General features: G+C 45.1%; 1 long non-coding RNA gene across 1 annotated transcript; it reads right to left on the reverse strand.

Moving 5' to 3' along the window:
* Positions 1 to 468: 468 nt before the first annotated feature.
* Positions 469 to 20,058, reverse strand: LOC137534018 (uncharacterized). Its single transcript, XR_011024275.1, has 3 exons — positions 19,950 to 20,058; positions 18,788 to 18,853; positions 469 to 605 (listed from the first exon to the last, which is right to left on the reverse strand). It is a non-coding gene; the product is annotated as an uncharacterized lncRNA (long non-coding RNA).
* Positions 20,059 to 20,132: the final 74 nt, after the last annotated feature.

Genomic DNA, 20,132 nt, shown 5'->3' on the forward strand with positions numbered 1-20,132 from the left:
CAGCGCTATCACAAGCGCTGAGCGATTGCGGTTTTGTACAGATCTGCTTTTCTCTAGTGTTGCAGAGGGGAACATGCTGGTCAGCAGCAAGAGAAATAATCAAGAGAGGGAGGGTCCAAAGTTTTTGTTTTACAATGTACACTTTCTTTACACCTCAGCTGACAGCATCTGCCTGTCAGCAATAGGAATCACAGGAGTTGTGTGAAAAGAAGTGTAAGCAGCAAAGTATTTTGTGCTATATTGCATTAATATGAGCCAGCACATCGGTTAACATGGGGCTGTCACATCTGAAGTGTTTTTGCATTCAGAAAACCACATGTTATTCTCCCAAGTGTGACCCCTTCCTAATATGAAAATAATTCCAACTTGCGTGCAAATTTAATGCAAATTTCAGTTTATAAAGTATTATTTATGAAAGGTGTGTGGTGGGCACAAAGATGACCAGCGATGGCCATTTTGCATACCTCCGGATGCTTGGTCATGGTAAGATCAAAGGCATGCAGATGTCATATAATGGTGATTGACCCCGTCTACTTCCAGTCGCCACGTCAACCGATTGGTTAGAGCGATCTGCACTGTCATAAAGGTGGGAGGAGAGAGGAATGCTGTGACAAACAAAAGGTAGAGTGCATGCCTAAATAGCAACGTAGTGCTAGATTATGCATGTCGCTAAAATAAGGGGAAAACAATTACTGACAACATTCTGTACAAGCCGTGGTATCCAGGCTTAATCTCTTGTAACCTTAGTCCATATATGTACAACTCTCCTCAAACCCACTCTGCACAGCATTAAAGGAAAACTCTGGTGACAAAAGTGCTTAGTGCAAGTATACAACAGTAATTCCAAAATACCCAATTAAAACATCCTATGTGGAGAAAAAAGGGGAAAGGGGTCCATTAGACCCGTGCCCTGCCTTGATAAGCCGGGCACAGTGGTTATGGGGGTGGCTGGTGGAATCTACTCAGACGCGAGCCACCGATTATCTTAGAGACTGAAGCCGTGTAGTCATTAGGTTTAAATGACAAAAATTTAGTTATCATGTATGCTGGATTGCTGAATTTTCGTGATGTAGTTATGTGGATGGATACTTGTAGAAATTCAAAATGGTCCTTTAGATCTAGATTGCCCTCCCAGAATGTTTGTATATCCCTATGCTTCCTGCTTCAATCGATTCATGATTTAGTTGACAACGATTGTGTGTTTCTCTGTCTCTGGGTCAGCTTCCCAAACTAGCTTTCCATTTATGATGTTTGCTAAGGGTCCTATGGAAACGGCATTAAAGAGACCCTGAGCAGGTAAACAAAATCGGTATTTGGACTTACCTGGGACTTTCTCCAGCCCAAATCCCCCCTACCCCTGTGTCCCGTGAGGTCCCCCTGCATTCTCTTCTTCCCTCTTCTGGTCCCCCTGGTGGCTCCCTTAATCAGTAACTTTGGGTGAAATCGCGCATGCACACCCTGACGCCTGACAGACACATCCATACATGGTGAGATCATTCCAGCTGGCTCATTTTCTACATTATTTGAGTGCTGCATGTCCTCTCTTTGCATCTCAGAATACAACATTGATGCAGCTTCTATTCAGCTTGGAAACTGGCTCAATCGAATTGAGCAAGAACTGAATTTAACTGGCCCATTTACAGTAATTACGGCTTGCATTACATTTGCAAACAAACTATATGTATATACAGGATCTTCTCAAAAAATTAGCATATTGTGATAAAGTTCATTATTTTCTGTAATGTACTGATAAACATTAGACTTTCATATATTTTAGATTCAAATACACACAACTAAAGTAGTTCAAGCCTTTTATTGTTTTAATATTGATGATTTTGGCATACAGCTCATGAAAACCCAAATTTCCTATTTCAAAAAATTAGCATATTTCATCCGACCAATAAAAGAAAAGTGTTTTTAAAACAAAAAAAGTCAACATTCAAATAATTATGTTCAGATATGCACTCAATACTTGGTCGGGAATCCTTTTGCAGAAATGACTAATTCAATGCGGCATAGCATGGAGGCAATCAGCCTGTGGCACTGCTCAGGTGTTATGGAGGCCCAGAATGCTTCAATAGCGGCCTTAAGCTCATCCAGAGTGTTGGGTCTTGCGTCTCTCAACTTTCTTTTAACAATATCCCACAGATTCTCTATGGGGTTCAGGTCAGGAGAGTTGGCAGGACAATTGAGCACAGTAATACCATGGTCAGTACACCATTTACCAGTGGTTTTGGCACTGTGAGCAGGTGCCAGGTCGTGCTGAAAAATGAAATCTTCATCTCCATAAAGCTTTTCAGCAGATGGAAGCATGAACCCACTTTTGAACCAGAAACAGCGGCAGAAGCGCCTGACCTGGGCTACAGAGAAGCAGCACTGGACTGTTGCCCAGTGGACCAAAGTACTTTTTTCAGATGAAAGCAACTTTTACATGTCATTCGGAAATCATGGTGCCAGAGTCTGGAGGAAGACTGGGGAGAGGGAAATGCCAAAATGCCTGAAGTGCAGTGTCAAGTACCCACAGTCAGTGATGGTCTGGGGTGCCATGTCAGCTGCTGGTGTTGGTCCACTGTGTTTTATCAAGGGCAGGGTCAATGCAGCTAGCTATCAGGAGATTTTGGAGCACTTCATGCTTCCATCTGCTGAAAAGCTTTATGGAGATGAAGATTTCATTTTTCAGCACGACCTGGCACCTGCTCACAGTACCAAAACCACTGGTAAATGGTGTGTTAACTCAGCCTCATGGTCAGAGGAACAACAACCAACTTTATTGAGACACAACATTAACATACAGCTAGAATGCAGTACTAGAATTGTACTGTAGGTGGCAGCAGCAGTACTTTTAGATTACTGTAAGTGGCAGCAGATATATAAATCTATATATCCTAACATCTCCCTTCTTTTGCAAATATAAGTAAATGCTAAACATAAGACAGTTTGTGGACTGCTGCATCTAAGGAAAAAACAAGTTAGAGGATGTAGTCTCTATATTTCAAAGGTGTTCTGATAACTCGAGTTCGAGTGCAACGAGGGGGTGCAGAATCATCATCTGCAGGTGACCCCAACTCCGATTCATTTAGCAATGTATTGTCAGGTATGTTCACAGCTGGACTGTCCCTGTCCATCGTAGAGGGTTCCTCATTATCTGTATCACTTCTCTCCTCTGTTGCTCTAAGAAATCTCCTGTTCCTTCGGTACAAATGTCCGTCAGCTTCCACTACATATGAGCGTGGAGCAACTTGCTGTACACATGTTCCTTTCCGCCACAGTCCGTCACCTGAGGAAGGTGCTGGTTGCATGCGTACTGATTGCCCTATAGTCAACTCAGGGAGTTCCTTGGCTCCTTTATCATAGTGCAATTTTGCTTTTTTGCGTTTAAGTTCAAGTTGTTCGACTACTCCATCAATCACTTTGGGAACCAGTAGCCTTTGAGCTGTGGGAAGAAGAGTTCGTGTTCTTCTAGACATAAGCCTTTGGACTGGACTACTTTTATTCCCTTCTGTTGGTGTATTTCTCCAATCTGAGACAGCTTTCCAAAGATCCTTGCCATCTCTCATGGCTTTCTTTATAAGTGTCTTTGCTATTTTAACAGCTGATTCGGCCTTGCCATTGGATTGGCTGTGGTACGGGGATGATGTAATGTGTTCAAATTCCCACTTTCTAACAAATTGGTCAAACTCAGAGCTGACGAATTGTGGTCCATTATCTGTAATGACCGAGTTAGGTATTCCATGCCGACTAAAATGTATCTTGCAGCATTCAATTATTGTCCTTGACGTTGTGTCAGTTAATGCATCTATCTCCCAGAAGTCTGAGTAGTAATCGACTACTATCAAATAGTCCTGTCCATGCACAGAGAACAGGTCCATTCCCAGATTACTCCAGGGTAGAGTTGGCAAACTGTGTGTCATAAGAGGTTCCTTCGTCTGCCTGCGTAGAAATTCATTGCAAGTATTGCAGTCCTGAATTGCAGCAATCAGATCTGGACCCATTTGTGGCCAAAATATCACATCCTTTGCCTTGCGAAGACATGCATCTATGCCTAGGTGACTCGAGTGGATTCGTGTTATCATTTCTGGACGCATACTTTTGGGTATGATGACTCTGTGTCCTTTATACAAAATTCCGTTCTGCATGGTGATTTCATCTCTAAAACCCCAGAAGTCTCTAATACACACTGGCGTTTGTTCCCTTTTATCAGGCCAACCTGATAGAACAGTTGTTTTCAGTGACTGTAATACTTCATCTTCCTCAGTATGACGTTGAATTTGTTGCAGTCTGGAGTCTGACACTCTCAAATATTCTGTAAAGTTAATCTGCTCTACCTCATGCTGAAAATCTTCTTCAGCTTGACTGGAAAAGATGTCATAATGTGGGGTATCTCCTGTGACATGTTTCTGTGGCAATACTGCTCTGGACAGAAAATCTGCAATGTACATCTCAGAGCCCTTTTTGTACATAACTTTTAAGTTGTATTTTTGTAACTGTAGCATCATGCGCTGTAGACGTTTTGGGGCTCCTAGAAGAGGTTTCTTGAAAATACTTTCCAGTGGTTTGTGATCTGACTCAACGTTAACAAGCATCTTTCCATGTATATACTGATCGAATTTCTGACAGCCAAAAGCAATGGCCAAACATTCCTTTTCAATCTGGGCATATCTCTGCTCTGTTGGTGACAGTGCTCGCGATGCAAAGGCAACAGGCTGACCGTTTTGCAAAAGAGTTGCTCCAAGACCTTTCTCACTAGCATCACATTGAATTGTTACTTCTTCCTTGACATCATAGTATCTGAGGACTGGATGAGCCGTGACTAGTGCTCTTATTTTGTCAAGGCATTCATCATGGCTGGTTTGCCATACCCATACACTGTCTTTATCAGTAAGCCTCCTGAGGGGTTCACATACATCGGATAAGTGAGGCAGGAATTTTGCAAGATAGTTTACAAAACCTAAAAGTCTCTGGACTGCCTGTACATTTTCTGGCTTTGGCATCTCCAAAATAGCTCTTATCTTCTCTGGATCTGGATGCAGACCTTCCGCAGATAGTATATGTCCCATATAGGATACTGACGACAATCTTAGTCTCAGCTTTTGTTTATTTAACTTCAGGTTAAGTTTTCTTGCTCTCTCCAGGAGCCTAATCAAGTTCTTGTCATGATCTGCTGTAGCGTCTTCCGTGGTGTCTCCACAACCGTATACCAAGATGTCATCAGCAATAACTTCCACTCCTGGCAGGCCCTCTACTGCCTCATGTTGTCTCCGCTGGTACTCTTCTGGAGCTGAGGCTAATCCAAAAGGCATGCGCAACCACCGATATCTTCCAAAAGGCGTCCAGAATGTAGTGAGGTAGCTGCTTTTTGTATCTAGCTTGACCTGCCAGAACCCATCTTTGGCATCTAAAACTGAAAATACTTTTGCTCTTGCTAAGCTAGGCAGCACTTGCTCTATCGTGGGCATTGGATAATGTGACCTTTTTATTGCTTTGTTCAAGTCCTTTGGATCAATACACACTCGCAACTTGCCTGGTCTCTTAACTGCAACCATGCTGCTTATCCATGGTGTGGGCACTGTGACTTTTTTGAGTACTCCAAGTTTCTCTAAGCGCTGAATTTCTTGCTTTAGCTCAGCCTTGAGAGGAGCTGGCACTCTACGCGGCTGATGCTGCACTGGTGTAATACTTGTGTCCACTTCTAAATGATATTCTCCTGGTAGACATCCCAGACCCTGGAACAAATCTTTATAGTCCGCTGTGATCTTCTCATATGTTAGTGGTGAATCTTGAACAGTTTTTAGATCATTATGTTCTGTTGATAACACATTTTGCTCTATATTCAGTGTGAGAAGGCCCATTTTCTGACAAGTATCTGCTGACAGGAGTGGCTTGTGGTTGGCTTTGACAACTTGAAATAGAAGTCTGTATCTTTTTTTCTTATATGTGCAGTGCAAAGTACACTGTCCCACAGGCGTCATATATGTCTCATTGTACCATTTCAGCTTTACATTACTCTTCTGCAGTGTAGGGTGGATTTCTTTAGTAAATTTGCAATAGTCTTTGTATGCCATAAGGTTGCAGGTGGCCCCACAGTCTAGCTGGCAGAGTATTCGCTTGCCTGTTTGTCTGCCAATGCTGAGTTCTAATGGTACAAACCACTGTGATCCTGTGGAACTGACTGATCCAATCTGATGTATGACAGCGAAGACAGATTCCTCAGAGCTGCTGTTTTCCCTTTCTGAAGTAATTTGCATCACTTCTCTTTTCTGTCTGCAGACACTAGCAAAGTGATGTAGTCTTTTGCATTTGCTGCATGTTTTTCCATAGGCTGCACAGTACTCTCTGCCCCTGGTGTGACTGCTTCCACAGTATTTACAGTTCCTGCTCACTCCTGCATTGCTTTGTGCTCTCATTCTGGGTGTCTGCTCCTTTCTGTACTGTGACTTTGTAGTGTAATGCACAGTCTCTTTCTCTACCTTGTTATCTTGCATTGTCTGTAGCTGGTGCTCTGTGAGTTCATGGCTTCTGCACATGTCTATAGCTTTTTGTAAGTTCAAGTCAGACACCCTCAGCATTCTTCTCCTTGCACTGATATCCCTTGATCCAAGTACTATCCTGTCTCTGATGAGTTCATCATGCAATTCACCAAATTCACATGTAGCAGCTAGCTGTCTCAGCCTTGTGGCATACTGGTCTATATTCTCTGACTGACCTTGATCTGTGGTATTGAAGACATATCTCTCATATATGGTGTTCCTGGCAGGCATGAAATAGCTCTGTAATGCATCCAGTGTTTTCTGTACATCTTGCTTGTCAGTGTCAGACAGTGTGAGGTGCTGGTATACACGCAGACAGTCTCTCCCCATCACTGAGCGTAAGGTTGCAGCCCTTACCTTGGGGTCTTTCTTGTCCAGTTTAGTAGCAACCTCATAATCCTCCCACTGTGATCTGAAGAATCTCCAGTTTGCTGCCAGGTCTCCTGTGCAGGCCATTGCACCCGGAACTGGTATGTTGTTTGTAGCCATTTTCTCTCTGTGTGGCTGCTAAGATGCTAGTAGTATGCAGGGACAGCTTTTAGTCCTGTTTGATGCAGTTTAGTAGTGAAAAAAACCCAGTTCTCTTCCCAGCTTCTGACACCATGTTAACCAGTTCACCCCCAAGGGTTTTTATCCTAACGGACCAGAGCAATTTTCAGTTGTCAGCGCTCCTCCCTTTTATTCCCTAATAACTTTATTACTACTTATCACAAGAAAATTATCTATACCTCGTTTTTTTCGCCACCAATTAGGCTTTCTGTGAATAGTACATTTTGCTAAGAATTTTTTTATTCTAAATGCATTTTAATGAGAAAAACAGAAAAAAAGAAAAAAAATCATTATTTCTCAGTGTTCAGCCATAGTTTTAAAATTAAACATTCTCCTGTGGATAAAACAAACACGTTTTATTTGCCCAGTGGTCCCGATAATTAAACCGTTTAGATTATGTCCCTACCACAATGTATGGCGACAGTATATTATTTTGAAATATAAGTGGTTATTTTTCTGTTTGTTCTGGCCATAATTACAAGCCTATATGTAATAAATTAAAATTAATTTTCCCCCATAAAATATAGAATAAAAAAAGCTGAGTCCCTAAGGCAACTATTTATTTATTTTTTTTAAGCTGATTTTTTTTTTTTACAAGTTTTTTTTTGGGGGGGAGGGTTGGAAGTGTAATTTTATTAATGATGTGTATATACTTGAAAATGTATGTATTTTGTAGGTGTAATATACTTTTTGGCCACAAGATGGCGCTAGTGAACACTCATAGGACGTGTTCACTTTTTTTTTTTTTTTTTTTACACTTTATTAAACTGTTACATTTCCTGTTTATGTGAATGGACGTAGCCGCTGTTCGCGGTCACGTCCATTCACTCCAGGCACTGCGATTGGGTAGAGGACTGTTCGGTCCTCTTCCCCAATCGCCCAGCACGGGATCCCGACGGTAATGGCGGCGGTAGCGGCGGACACACGGCGGGAATGCGCGACGTATTAAAACGTCATGTTGCTGTTAATAGCGGTAAGCATGACGTTTTAATACGTTAGGATGGCGGTAAATGGTTAAAGAGAAACTCCGACCAAGAATTGAACTTTATCCCAATCAGTAGCTGATACCCACTTTTACATGAAAAATATAATGATTTTCACAAACAGACCATCAGGGGGCGCTGTATGACTGATTTTGTGCTGAAACCCCTCCCACAAGAGGCTCTGGTACCATACGGTACTCTGGGCAAACTGCCACAATGTAACAATGACACACACAGGAAATGGCTGTTTATAGCTGTCTGTTAAAGCCAGAACAGCTACATAATCTGCCCACAGTAACAATGTCACCATGTAATACATGTCAGAATGTGAATCTGGGAGAGGAAAGATTTTACAATGAGCAAACTCTGACTAAATCATGTATACATAATTATTGTAAAAATTAAGCACCTTTTTATATTAAATTATTTTCACTGGAGTTCCTCTTTTAGGCCCGGTTCACATTAGCGGGCGCCGTCCGGAATCGCCGTGCCGGAGCCGGACCGCATGCTGACCGGACGAAACGGACACACGGCATAGCAATGAAAGTCCATGCGACCGTTCACATGCGTCCGTTTCGTCCGGACCGGAGCGTCCGTTCCAACATGCGCTATTTTTTGGTCCGGCTCCTCCGGCTGACGTATCCGGACCGGAGCCGGACTGTTGCATCCGGCCAATGGAAACCAATGAGGACCGGAGAGCGCACAACACACTGGCTATAAAAACCGGACGTTCTACCCCACTTCCTATGCTTTCTCTATGGTATGGTGGCCATTTTGGATGGGGACCACATGGGCCCAGCGTTCACAGAGTGGAGCAGCAGTGACTTCATGCTGGAGCTCTTTGGCAGCGACATGTCTGACAATATGTCTGATAACGAGGGGGTGAGGCCCTACACAGCAGAAGACCTCATCCTACAGGTGCAGCAGGTACCAGCCCTGTGGGACAAGGGGGATGCGGACCACAGCAACATCAAAAAATGCAGAGGCCTGTGGAAAAAAATTGCCAAGCTGTATGTGGAGGACTTTGAGCACTTGAGCAAGAAACAGCAAGGCACAGAGGGTATGTTGACTAGAAGTTTTTGGGGGGGCTTGTGGTTAGCTTGTGATGTATTCCACTTTTGCTATGGATTTGTGTCACCCACGTGTTGCCCATCCACCCGTGGCCCACCCACCTGTTCCCCACCCACCTGTACCCCACCTGTGATGTATCCAACCAACCTGTACCCCACCTGTGATGTATCCCACCCACCTGTGATGTATCCCACCCACCTGTACCCCACCTGTGATGTATCCCACCCACCTGTGATGTATCCCACCCACCTGTACCCCACCTGTGATGTATCCCACCCACCTGTGATGTATCCCACCCACCTGTGATGTATCCCACCCACCTGTGATGTATCCCACCCACCTGTGATGTATCCCACCCACCTGTGATGTATCCCACCCACCTGTACCCCACCTGTGATGTATCCCACCCACCTGTGATGTATCCCACCCACCTGTGATGTATCCCACCCACCTGTACCCCACCTGTGATGTATCCCACCCACCTGTGATGTATCCCACCCACCTGTGATGTATCCCACCCACCTGTGATGTATCCCACCCACCTGTACCCCACCTGTGATGTATCCCACCCACCTGTGATGTATCCCACCCACCTGTGATGTATCCCACCCACCTGTACCCCACCTGTGATGTATCCCACCCACCTGTGATGTATCCCACCCACCTGTGATGTATCCCACCCACCTGTACCCCACCTGTGATGTATCCCACCCACCTGTGATGTATCCCACCCACCTGTACCCCACCTGTGATGTATCCCACCCACCTGTGATGTATCCCACCCACCTGTGATGTATCCCACCCACCTGTACCCCACCTGTGATGTATCCCACCCACCTGTGATGTATCCCACCCACCTGCGATGTACCCCACCTGTGCACATAAAACATACACAATGACCAATTATTAAACATCAATTTCTTGTAAAAAATTAACACATTTAAAATCACTTAAAAACTTGAAACTACAAAATAAACACATTTCAACAAAACATATTAAAAACCAAACATTCACCCTCGTCCTGGTGGTGTGTTAAAATAAAGTTTCAGTTGGTCCCTGTTCCGCAGTGACACTACCCTTGGCCTGCTTGCATACCTCCGCAGGGGCATTAGTGGAAGCACATTCGGGGGTTCCGGAGTCTCTCTTTCCTCCTGCCGCACAAAGTTGTGGAGGATGCATGCTGCCTTCACCACGACAACTGCGTTGGCCGGTTTCAGCAGCATGGGCGTGTGGAACACCCTCCACTTTGACACCAGGATCCCAAATGTGCACTCCACCATTCTCCTTGCACGGCTCAACCGAGCATTGAAGTGTAGCTGGCTGGCATCAAGTCCCCTGTCTGGGTACGGATGCATTACATGGTCGGACAGGGCGAAGGCCTCGTCCCCCACAAACACATAGGGGTAGGCCGGTGCCCTTGTCCCAGGCCAGGGTCTGTCACGGTCGAGACGCAGTCTGCCTTCCTCCAGCAGCCGGCAAAGGGTCGTACGCTGGAAAATTCCAGAGTCATTGGAACTACCGTACGACCCCACGTCCACGTACACAAACTTGTAGTCCGCATCTGCCACTGCCATTAGAACAATGCTAAAGTACTTTTTATAGTTGAAATAATGGCTGCCACTCCCCACGGGTTTCTGAATCCTGATGTGTTTCCCATCCAGTGCGCCAACACAATTAGGAAACTTGCACTCGGTCCAGAAGCCCTGGGCGATCTCCTCCCATTTCTTGGTGTCTGGCACAGGCATGTATCTGGCCCTCAGTCGCGTCCAAATGATCCTCGAAGTCCTCACGACGATGCCTGCCACCGTGCTCTTCCCAATACGAAATGTCACATGTAGCGATGTATATGTTTGTCCAGTTGCGATGTACCTACAAGAGAAATAATCGAAATCAATTTTTCATGTCGTTACAGGAGAAAGGTTCAAGACAAGGTGGCGCAATATACGTGATGCATACGTAAAATGGCTACGGAAGAAAAAACTTGCCGAACGAAGTGGCAGTGGCGGGGGAAAGCGACCAAAAGACTACCAATTTGCCAAGCAATTATCTTTCATCAATGAAAGCTTGGAACCTAGACTGTAAGTACCACTACTGTGGGCAGGAACTGAGAACTCATTTTAGCAGACAACTACCATGACTTCGGCCATGTATTGAACTGGCCTCAATTCCCATGGCTTTAGCGAACTTTTCTCAAAAGCTTTATCAAACGTTTGGTAGAAACGGTTGATAAAGTGTTTGATTAGTGTTTGCTAGCTCTGTGAATTGACGCCACATGCTGTTTGGCACACCAATAAATATTTTTTTTTTATCTACAGGACTGAAGACAATTTGGAGCAAGAGGAACCGACCCAGGAGGCACGCTTCAGCAGTGAGGAGAGCGTGTTGGATGATGAGGTCGCCGATGTCACCTATTGCCCCGAGGAGAGGAGTAGGAGGAGGTAGTCCTTCGCTATCCAAGCTCTCGGCTTTGATGATGACTTGGGAGAAGAGAGCTTGGATGTTGAGGTTGCAGGACCGAGTGTGGCAGAAGCTGCACCTCCACAATCGACCGGTATGGAAGCTCCAGGGGACCAAGAACAAAGAGAGGAGCACAGAGAGACTGCAGCACAACCAGCGCGCAGGGCAACCCCGACGCAGGCCAGAGGACGGGAAGATGCTGCCACACCACCAGTGAGGAACACCCCACCAGTGAGGCGTCGAGGTACCCTCCCCCCCCCCAACAAGGAGAGAGACAGAGTCCGAGATGTCCGGGGCTGTCTCCGGACTTCTCGGGATTCTGCAGAGCCACCAAACTCTCATAAACCGGCAGTTGCAAGATGAGGACAGGGGCCATATCATGGAGCAGTACAAGTCCCACATCACTTCACTGCAATGTGAGCTCGAAGCTGTACATGGGCACTACAGGGACGAGCTTAAAATGATGCATGAGATGCACAGAGGAGAAATCGACCAACTGCGTGCGCAGCATCATCAGTCGGTGGGCCAGCTGCAGAACATGATGCAGCAAATGCATCAACAAAGCAAGGAACTGCTGAAATTGCAGGCACACCCGTGTTTTCACACTGTGATGTCTCTACTACCATATTTGGAAAAGGTGCCTTCCCAAAACATGATGGCGTGCCATTCCACTTTGCTGGACACGATCAAACAACACATGGACACGCCATTGTTGCAACCACCAATTTTTAGACCCCCACAACCTACAGCGGTGCCCCCCTGGCAATCATCACAGATGTACACCGGCTACAGAGGCAGTCAATATGGGCCACCGCTGTCAGGGTCCAGCTCATCCACGACCAGCACCCAAGAGAGTCCAGATTTCCAGGCAGCAACTCCCACCTTTTCTAGTAGTGGTGCCGATCCAATTTGAAAAAAACAGTCATATTGTTCCTGGACATGCTCCTCTGAATACCTCCGATCCTCGGAGGAAGGATACCATCCCAGGGCTTTTTAGCCCAACCTTTTCCCTGCCCCATCTCCTTCAACCAAGGTTCAGAGGTGTTCAGATGACCATGTCAGGGAACTTTTGTTTTTGCTGGACTTGAACTTTAGGGCCTGGTGTCCCCGAAAGACACTACCTGGGTCACAACCTTGTGCCTGTTGCACTGCACCTGTAGTCCTGCACCTGTGCCTTTGATTCCTCTTGTTCCTTACTTTGTTGTTGTTCCTAACCACTTGCACAAGACCCTTTGAACCATGGATGAAGGACACCTTGACTGGTCGGTGAGAGGCCTAGCCTTTTCACTGACCTGTGTCCTTCATCTATGGCTCAGAGGGTCCTGTGCCAGTGGTTAGGTTTTTGAAAGCACTTCAATTTTAGGGCCTGGTGTCCCCGAAAGACACTACCTGGGTCACAACCTTGTGCCTGTTGCACTGCACCTGTAGTCCTGCACCTGTGCCTTTGATTCCTCTTGTTCCTTACTTTGTTGTTGTTCCTAACCACTTGCACAAGACCCTTTGAGCCATGGATGAAGGACATCTTGACTGGTCGGTGAGAGGCCTAGCCTTTTCACTGACCTGTGTCCTTCATCTATGGCTCAGAGGGTCCTGTGCCAGTGGTTAGGTTTTTGAAAGCACTTCAATTTTAGGGCCTGGTGTCCCCGAAAGACACTACCTGGGTCACAACCTTGTGCCTGTTGCACTGCACCTGTAGTCCTGCACCTGTGCCTTTGATTCCTCTTGTTCCTTACTTTGTTGTTGTTCCTAACCACTTGCACAAGACCCTTTAAACCATGAATGAAGGACACCTTGACTGGTCGGTGAGAGGCCTAGCCTTTTCACTGACCTGTGTCCTTCATCTATGGCTCAGAGGGTCCTGTGCCAGTGGTTAGGTTTTTGAAAGCACTTCAATTTTAGGGCCTGGTGTCCCCGAAAGACACTACCTGGGTCACAACCTTGTGCCTGTTGCACTGCACCTGTAGTCCTGCACCTCTGCCATCGGTTCCTCTTGCTCCTCACTTTGTTCTTGTTCCTAACCACTTGCACAAGACCCTTTGAGCCATGGATGAAGGACACCTTGACTGGTCGGTGAGAGGCCTAGCCTTTTCACTGACCTGTGTCCTTCATCCATGGCTCAGAGGGTCCTGTGCCAGTGGTTAGGTTTTTGAAAGCACTTCAATTTTAGGGCCTGGTGTCCCCGAAAGACACTACCTGGGTCACAACCAGTGCCTGTTGCACTGCACCTGTAGTCCTGCACCTCTGCCATCGGTTCCTCTTGCTCCTCACTTTGTTCTTGTTCCTAACCACTTGCACAAGACCCTTTGAGCCATGGATGAAGGACACCTTGACTGGTCGGTGAGAGGCCTAGCCTTTTCACTGACCTGTGTCCTTCATCCATGGCTCAGAGGGTCCTGTGCCAGTGGTTAGGTTTTTGAAAGCACTTCAATTTTAGGGCCTGGTGTCCCCGAAAGACACTACCTGGGTCACAACCTTGTGCCTGTTGCACTGCACCTGTAGTCCTGCACCTCTGCCATCGGTTCCTCTTGCTCCTCACTTTGTTCTTGTTCCTAACCACTTGCACAAGACCCTTTGAGCCATGGATGAAGGACACCTTGACTGGTCGGTGAGAGGCCTAGCCTTTTCACTGACCTGTGTCCTTCATCCATGGCTCAGAGGGTCCTGTGCCAGTGGTTAGGTTTTTGAAAGCACTTCAATTTTAGGGCCTGGTGTCCCCGAAAGACACTACCTGGGTCACAACCTTGTGCCTGTTGCACTGCACCTGTAGTCCTGCACCTCTGCCATCGGTTCCTCTTGCTCCTCACTTTGTTCTTGTTCCTAACCACTTGCACAAGACCCTTTGAGCCATGGATGAAGGACACCTTGACTGGTCGGTGAGAGGCCTAGCCTTTTCACTGACCTGTGTCCTTCATCCATGGCTCAGAGGGTCCTGTGCCAGTGGTTAGGTTTTTGAAGCACTAATTTAGGGCCTGGTGTCCCCTAAAGACACTACCTGTAGTCCTGCACCTCTGCCATCGGTTCCTCTTGCTCCTCACTTTGTTCTTGTTCCTAACCACTTGCACAAGACCCTTTGAGCCATGGATGAAGGACACCTTGACTGGTCGGTGAGAGGCCTAGCCTTTTCACTGACCTGTGTCCTTCATCCATGGCTCAGAGGGTCCTGTGCCAGTGGTTAGGTTTTTGAAGCACTTTAATATTAGGGACTGGTGTCCCCGAAAGACACTTGGGCAGCTATGCCCTGCAACTCTTCCAGCACAAAGTTGGTGGTTGGTGTTCCTTAATAACACTGACCGGGCTATACCATAGATATGTTATTTTTTGTCTTCCATGTTGGAAGAATGTTTTCATGTTGGAAAGTGGTTGTTTTTGCAATAAAGAAATTTGTTTTTACATACCTCAGTGTGATGAGTAGTTGTTCTTGTGGTGTGACTGCTCTCCTGAACGTGGTATCCTTCTTCCTAAGGTCATCCTTCACCATCTCCAAAAGGGTATCAAACCTGTCAGGAGATGGAAAGGAAGAAGCTGTAAAGTATGTTGTGGGACAAGGTGTTGGGTGGAGGATGGGGGAGGTGTGTTTACAGAGGTTTGGGAGTGTTGTGGAGGGTGGGGGTGTAGTGTATATCTAGGTATACAGGTGTGTGGGGGTCAGGGTGGTGTGTTTAGCTAGGTATACAGGGATGAGGTGTTGTGGGGGTGAGGGTGGGGTGTTTAGGGATGGTGGGGGTTGGTGTATTTAGGCCTATACTTACAGGGGCATAGACATCCGAGTGTAGCTGTAGAACTTCTGTGGGTGTCGTCTGAGGTCCCGGTAGAGGGCCTGGAACTCTCCCTTCCTCTGCCTCCTGGCTAGTAGAGGGTGCACCCACCATCTCCTGCGAGGAGCACGCCTACTCCCCACATAGTAGTAGGTAAACAACAGGAAGGAGAGAATTCCCAGGTAATAACAGTAAAAAATGACTGGATCCATGGTCCCAACTGCTGTCTCTGTATCCAAGGATGGTCTCCACACGTCCAGCTGTCTCCAACAATGACCCCAGAGCTTCTGCTGACCTCCCAGAACCCCAGTTATTTATACAGGTTGTTATCTCTTTAAGAATCCGGATCCGGACCGCAACCGTGTTCATACCGCACGGAAAACGGATGCAAACGGACCGGATCCGGACCGGAACCGTGCGGATCAGGTCCGATCCGGCTCCGGTGCGGTCCGGACATCCGGTGCGGTTTTTACAAAACCGCAAGTGTGAACGGGGCCTTAGCCTCATGGTCAGAGGAACAACAACCAACTTTATTGAGACACAACAATAACATACAGCTAGAATGCAGTACTAGAATTGTACTGTAGGTGGCAGCAGCAGTACTTTTAGATTACTGTAAGTGGCAGCAGATATATAAATCTATATATCCTAACATGGTGTACTGACCATGGTATTACTGTGCTCAATTGGCCTGCCAACTCTCCTGACCTGAACCCCATAGAGAATCTGTGGGATACTGTAAAGAGAAAGTTGAGAGACGCAAGACCAGATACTCTGGATGAGCTTAAGGCCGCTATCGAAGCATCATGGGCCTCCATAACACCTGAGTAGTGCCACAGGCTGATTGCCTACATGCCACGCCGCATTGAAGCAGTCATTTCTGCAAAAGGATTCCCAACCAAGTATTGAGTGCATAACTGAACATAATTATTTGAAGGTTGACTTTTTTTGTTTTAAAAACACTTTCTTTTATTGGTCGGATGAAATATGCTAATTTTTTGAGATAGGAAATTTGGGTTTTCATGAGCTGTATGCCAAAATCATCAATATTAAAACAATAAAAGGCTTGAACTATCTCAGTTGTGCGTATTTAAATCTAAAATATATGAAAGTCTAATGTTTATCAGTACATTACAGAAAATAATGAACTTTAACATAATATGCAAATTTTTTGAGAAGATCCTGTATATATATATATATACATACACACAGGATCTTCTCAAAAAATTAGCATGTTGTGATAAAGTTCATTATTTTCTGTAATGTACTGATAAACATTAGACTTTCATATATTTTAGATTCAAATACACACAACTGAAGTAGTTTAAGCCTTTTATTGTTTTAATATTGATGATTTTGGCATACAGCTCATGAAAACCCCAAAGTCTTATCTCAAACAAATAGCATATTTCATCCGACTAATAAAAGAAAGTGTTTTTAAAACAAAAAAAGTCAACCTTCAAATAACGATTTTCAGTTATGCACTCAATACTTGGTCGGGAATCCTTTTGCATAAATGACTGCTTCAATGCGGCGTGGCATGGAGGCAATCAGCCTGTGGCACTGCTCAGGTATTATGGAGGCCCAGGATGCTTCGATAGCGGCCTTAAGCTCATCCAGAGTGTTGGGTCTTGCGTCTCTCAACTTTCTCTTCACAATATCCCACAGATTCTCTATGGGGTTCAGGTCAGGAGAGTTGGCAGGCCAATTGAGCACAGTAATACCATGGTCAGTAAACCATTTACCAGTGGTTTTTGCACTGTGAGCAGGTGCCAGGTCGTGCTGAAAAATGAAATTTTCATCTCCATAAAGCTTTTCAGCAGATGGAAGCATGAACCCGCTTTTGAACCAGAAACAGCGGCAGAAGCACCTGACCTGGGCTACAGAGAAGCAGCACTGGACTGTTGCTCAGTGGTCCAAAGTACGTTTTTTGGATGAAAGCAACTTTTACATGTCATTCGGAAATCAAGGTGCCAGAGTCTGGAGGAAGACTGGGGAGAGGGAAATGTTAAAATGCCTGAAGTCCAGTGTCAAGTACCCACAGTCAGCGATGGTCTGGGGTGCCATGTCAGCTGCTGGTGTTGGTCCACTGTGTTTTATCAAGGGCAGGGTCAATGCAGCTAGCTATCAGGAGATTTTGGAGCACTTCATGCTTCCATCTGCTGAAAAGCGTTATGGAGATGAAGATTTCATTTTTCAGCACGACCTGGCACCTGCTCACAGTGCCAAAACCACTGGTAAATGGTTTACTGACCATGGTATTACTGTGCTCAGTTGGCCTGCCAACTCTCCTGACCTGAACCCCATAGAGAATCTGTGGGATATTGTGAAGAGAAAGTTGAGAGACGCAAGACCCAACACTCTGGATGAACTTAAGGCCACTATCGAAGGCCTCCATAACCCCCGAGCAGTGCCACAGGCTGATTGCCTCCACGCCGCATTGAAGCAGTCATTTCTGCACAAGGATTCCCGACCAAGAATTGAGTGCATAACTGAACATCATTATTTGAAGGTTGACTTTTTTTTGTTTTAAAACCACTTTCTTTTATTGGTCGGGTGAAATATGCTAATTTTTTGAGATAGGAATTTTGGGTTTTCATGAGCTGTATGCCAAAATCATCAATATTAAAACAATAAAAGGCTTGGACTACTTCAGTTGTGTGTATTTGAATCTAAAATATATGAAATATATTATATATGAATATATATAATGTTTATCAGTACATTACAGTAAATAATAAACTTTATCACAATATGCTAATTTTTTGAGAAGATCCTGTATATATATATATATATATATATATATATATATATATATATATATATATATATGGATCTGTAGTCAGCATAAAGCTGAGCAGCGTTCTGTACAACGTCCCCTCGAGTATTCACAAAGTGTCTTTATGTAGTATTCAAAACAGGAGCAAGGGTCAGAAGGAAAAAAAATACTTTTTGTATAGCAATTTATGTATCTCCACTTCAAGGACCTTGACCACATGAAAGTATTTATAGCTCAGTGCTCTTTTATTATGTCATAAAAGACAATGACAGGCAAGGACAGCCCGCTGTTTCGGCCAAATGGCCTTTATCAAGTTGCTCCAAAGTCATCCCATCACAACAGTGCAACACATCACATATATATATATATATATATATATATATATATGTACAAACACCGCCCAGTAGCCAATCCAGGTCAGGAGACATCCCATTGTATGGCAATGGCCGGCGCATCATCGCCACGCTGAAACCTCCGCAATGCAGAAGTATACAGTGATACATCCCGGTCATGTGACAGGAGTCACATGACCGCACAAGGCCATTCATGTGCGCCGACGAGCCAGCCAAAAAGGCTAAGAGCGGCCCTGACATAGAGGCGGAGCAGAGGAGCGGCCAATCGTTACCATAGTAACATACACAAACATGATGCCGCTGTTATACTCACGCATCCGCCGCCAGTCAGGATCAAAGTGACACCGCTGCTCAAGATGTACTCACTGGCCTGGAGGACCTATAAAAATAAAAACATGAACATATAAGACACAAGAAAGAGTGACATAGCAAAATAGAAAATGTACAGATATATATATATATATATATATATATATATATATATATATATATACATACACACAGCGGAACAAGTAGAAAGCGATTAATTTACACACAAAATGACAAGTCATATTCCCTATTCATCCCTGCTCTACCCATAGCATCCAACCTCTTGATCCACCCGGCCTCACGACGTAACAGTTCTTTAACCTTATCACTAGGGCTGCACGGTTTTTCGGTTTAAAACCGAAACCGCGATTCGAGGCGAGACGATCTGCTGATCGTCAGTACCTTCGGTTTTTCGGTCCGCTGTCTGTAACATCTTGCTTCTTGCCCCGCTGTGCGCGGATTGGCCAGAAGCAGTGAATATGTATAAGTGTTAATGAGCGGGGGGCGGATCCACTAGAGCGAGCGGCCGGGCACATCATACAGCATTACCTATCACTGGCTAGCGATGGAATGACGGCAGCGGTAGGCGGAGCTGTATGCTCTTCTCTACTCTTCATTTCTCTTCTCTACTTTTTATGTTTTTACTGTTTTATTGTTTTTGCTCAATGACACATTCATTGAAGTATGCCACAGGTAAAATCTATGAACTATTGACCATTTTTATCTTTCCTGCTCTCAGAAGCCATATTCTGCTACAAAACTTTTTTTTATAGTTGTAATTTCTTATCAGAAGTCCTGAGTCAGACAAGAAGTGACTAGTAGCAAAAGTGGGACACTGCCTTCAAAACAATGGTTAATTTGCATATATTGAGCAGTGATGCCCTGGGAGACATCTCAAGCTCACTCCAACCTGAATGATCGCACATTCTTTCGGTTTTAAGAAAGCAAACTTTTGTTTTGCCTTCAAAAAATGAGAGCATTGGAAACTATGAGAGAATAAACTGTAAGGTTTTTATTAGTCTAAGGACTAATTCGACAATTTTAATTTTAAAAACGGCATATATTTTATGTCAATCTTTTTGTTGCATATTAAAGTCTACATTCAGTATGCTGTATCCTATTCTGTAATCAACAGCTAGCCAACAACTAATCAGCAGTCTACCTACCGCAAAGCATGCTGGGATTTGCAGACTGTGTGTTTTTCCGGTGTAATGTCAGATATTGCAGCCCGGAAGCAGCCTTCCTCACTGAGTATCGCGCATGCTCAGTGGGAAGTTAGACATTATTTAGCTGAAATATCTCCGCTTCCGCACCACGTACACTCCCGAAATGTTCAGGGGAGGGAGGGG

The sequence above is a fragment of the Hyperolius riggenbachi genome, chromosome 10 (genome assembly GCF_040937935.1).
Source record: "Hyperolius riggenbachi isolate aHypRig1 chromosome 10, aHypRig1.pri, whole genome shotgun sequence".
In the NCBI taxonomy this organism is placed as follows: Eukaryota; Metazoa; Chordata; class Amphibia; order Anura; family Hyperoliidae; genus Hyperolius; species Hyperolius riggenbachi.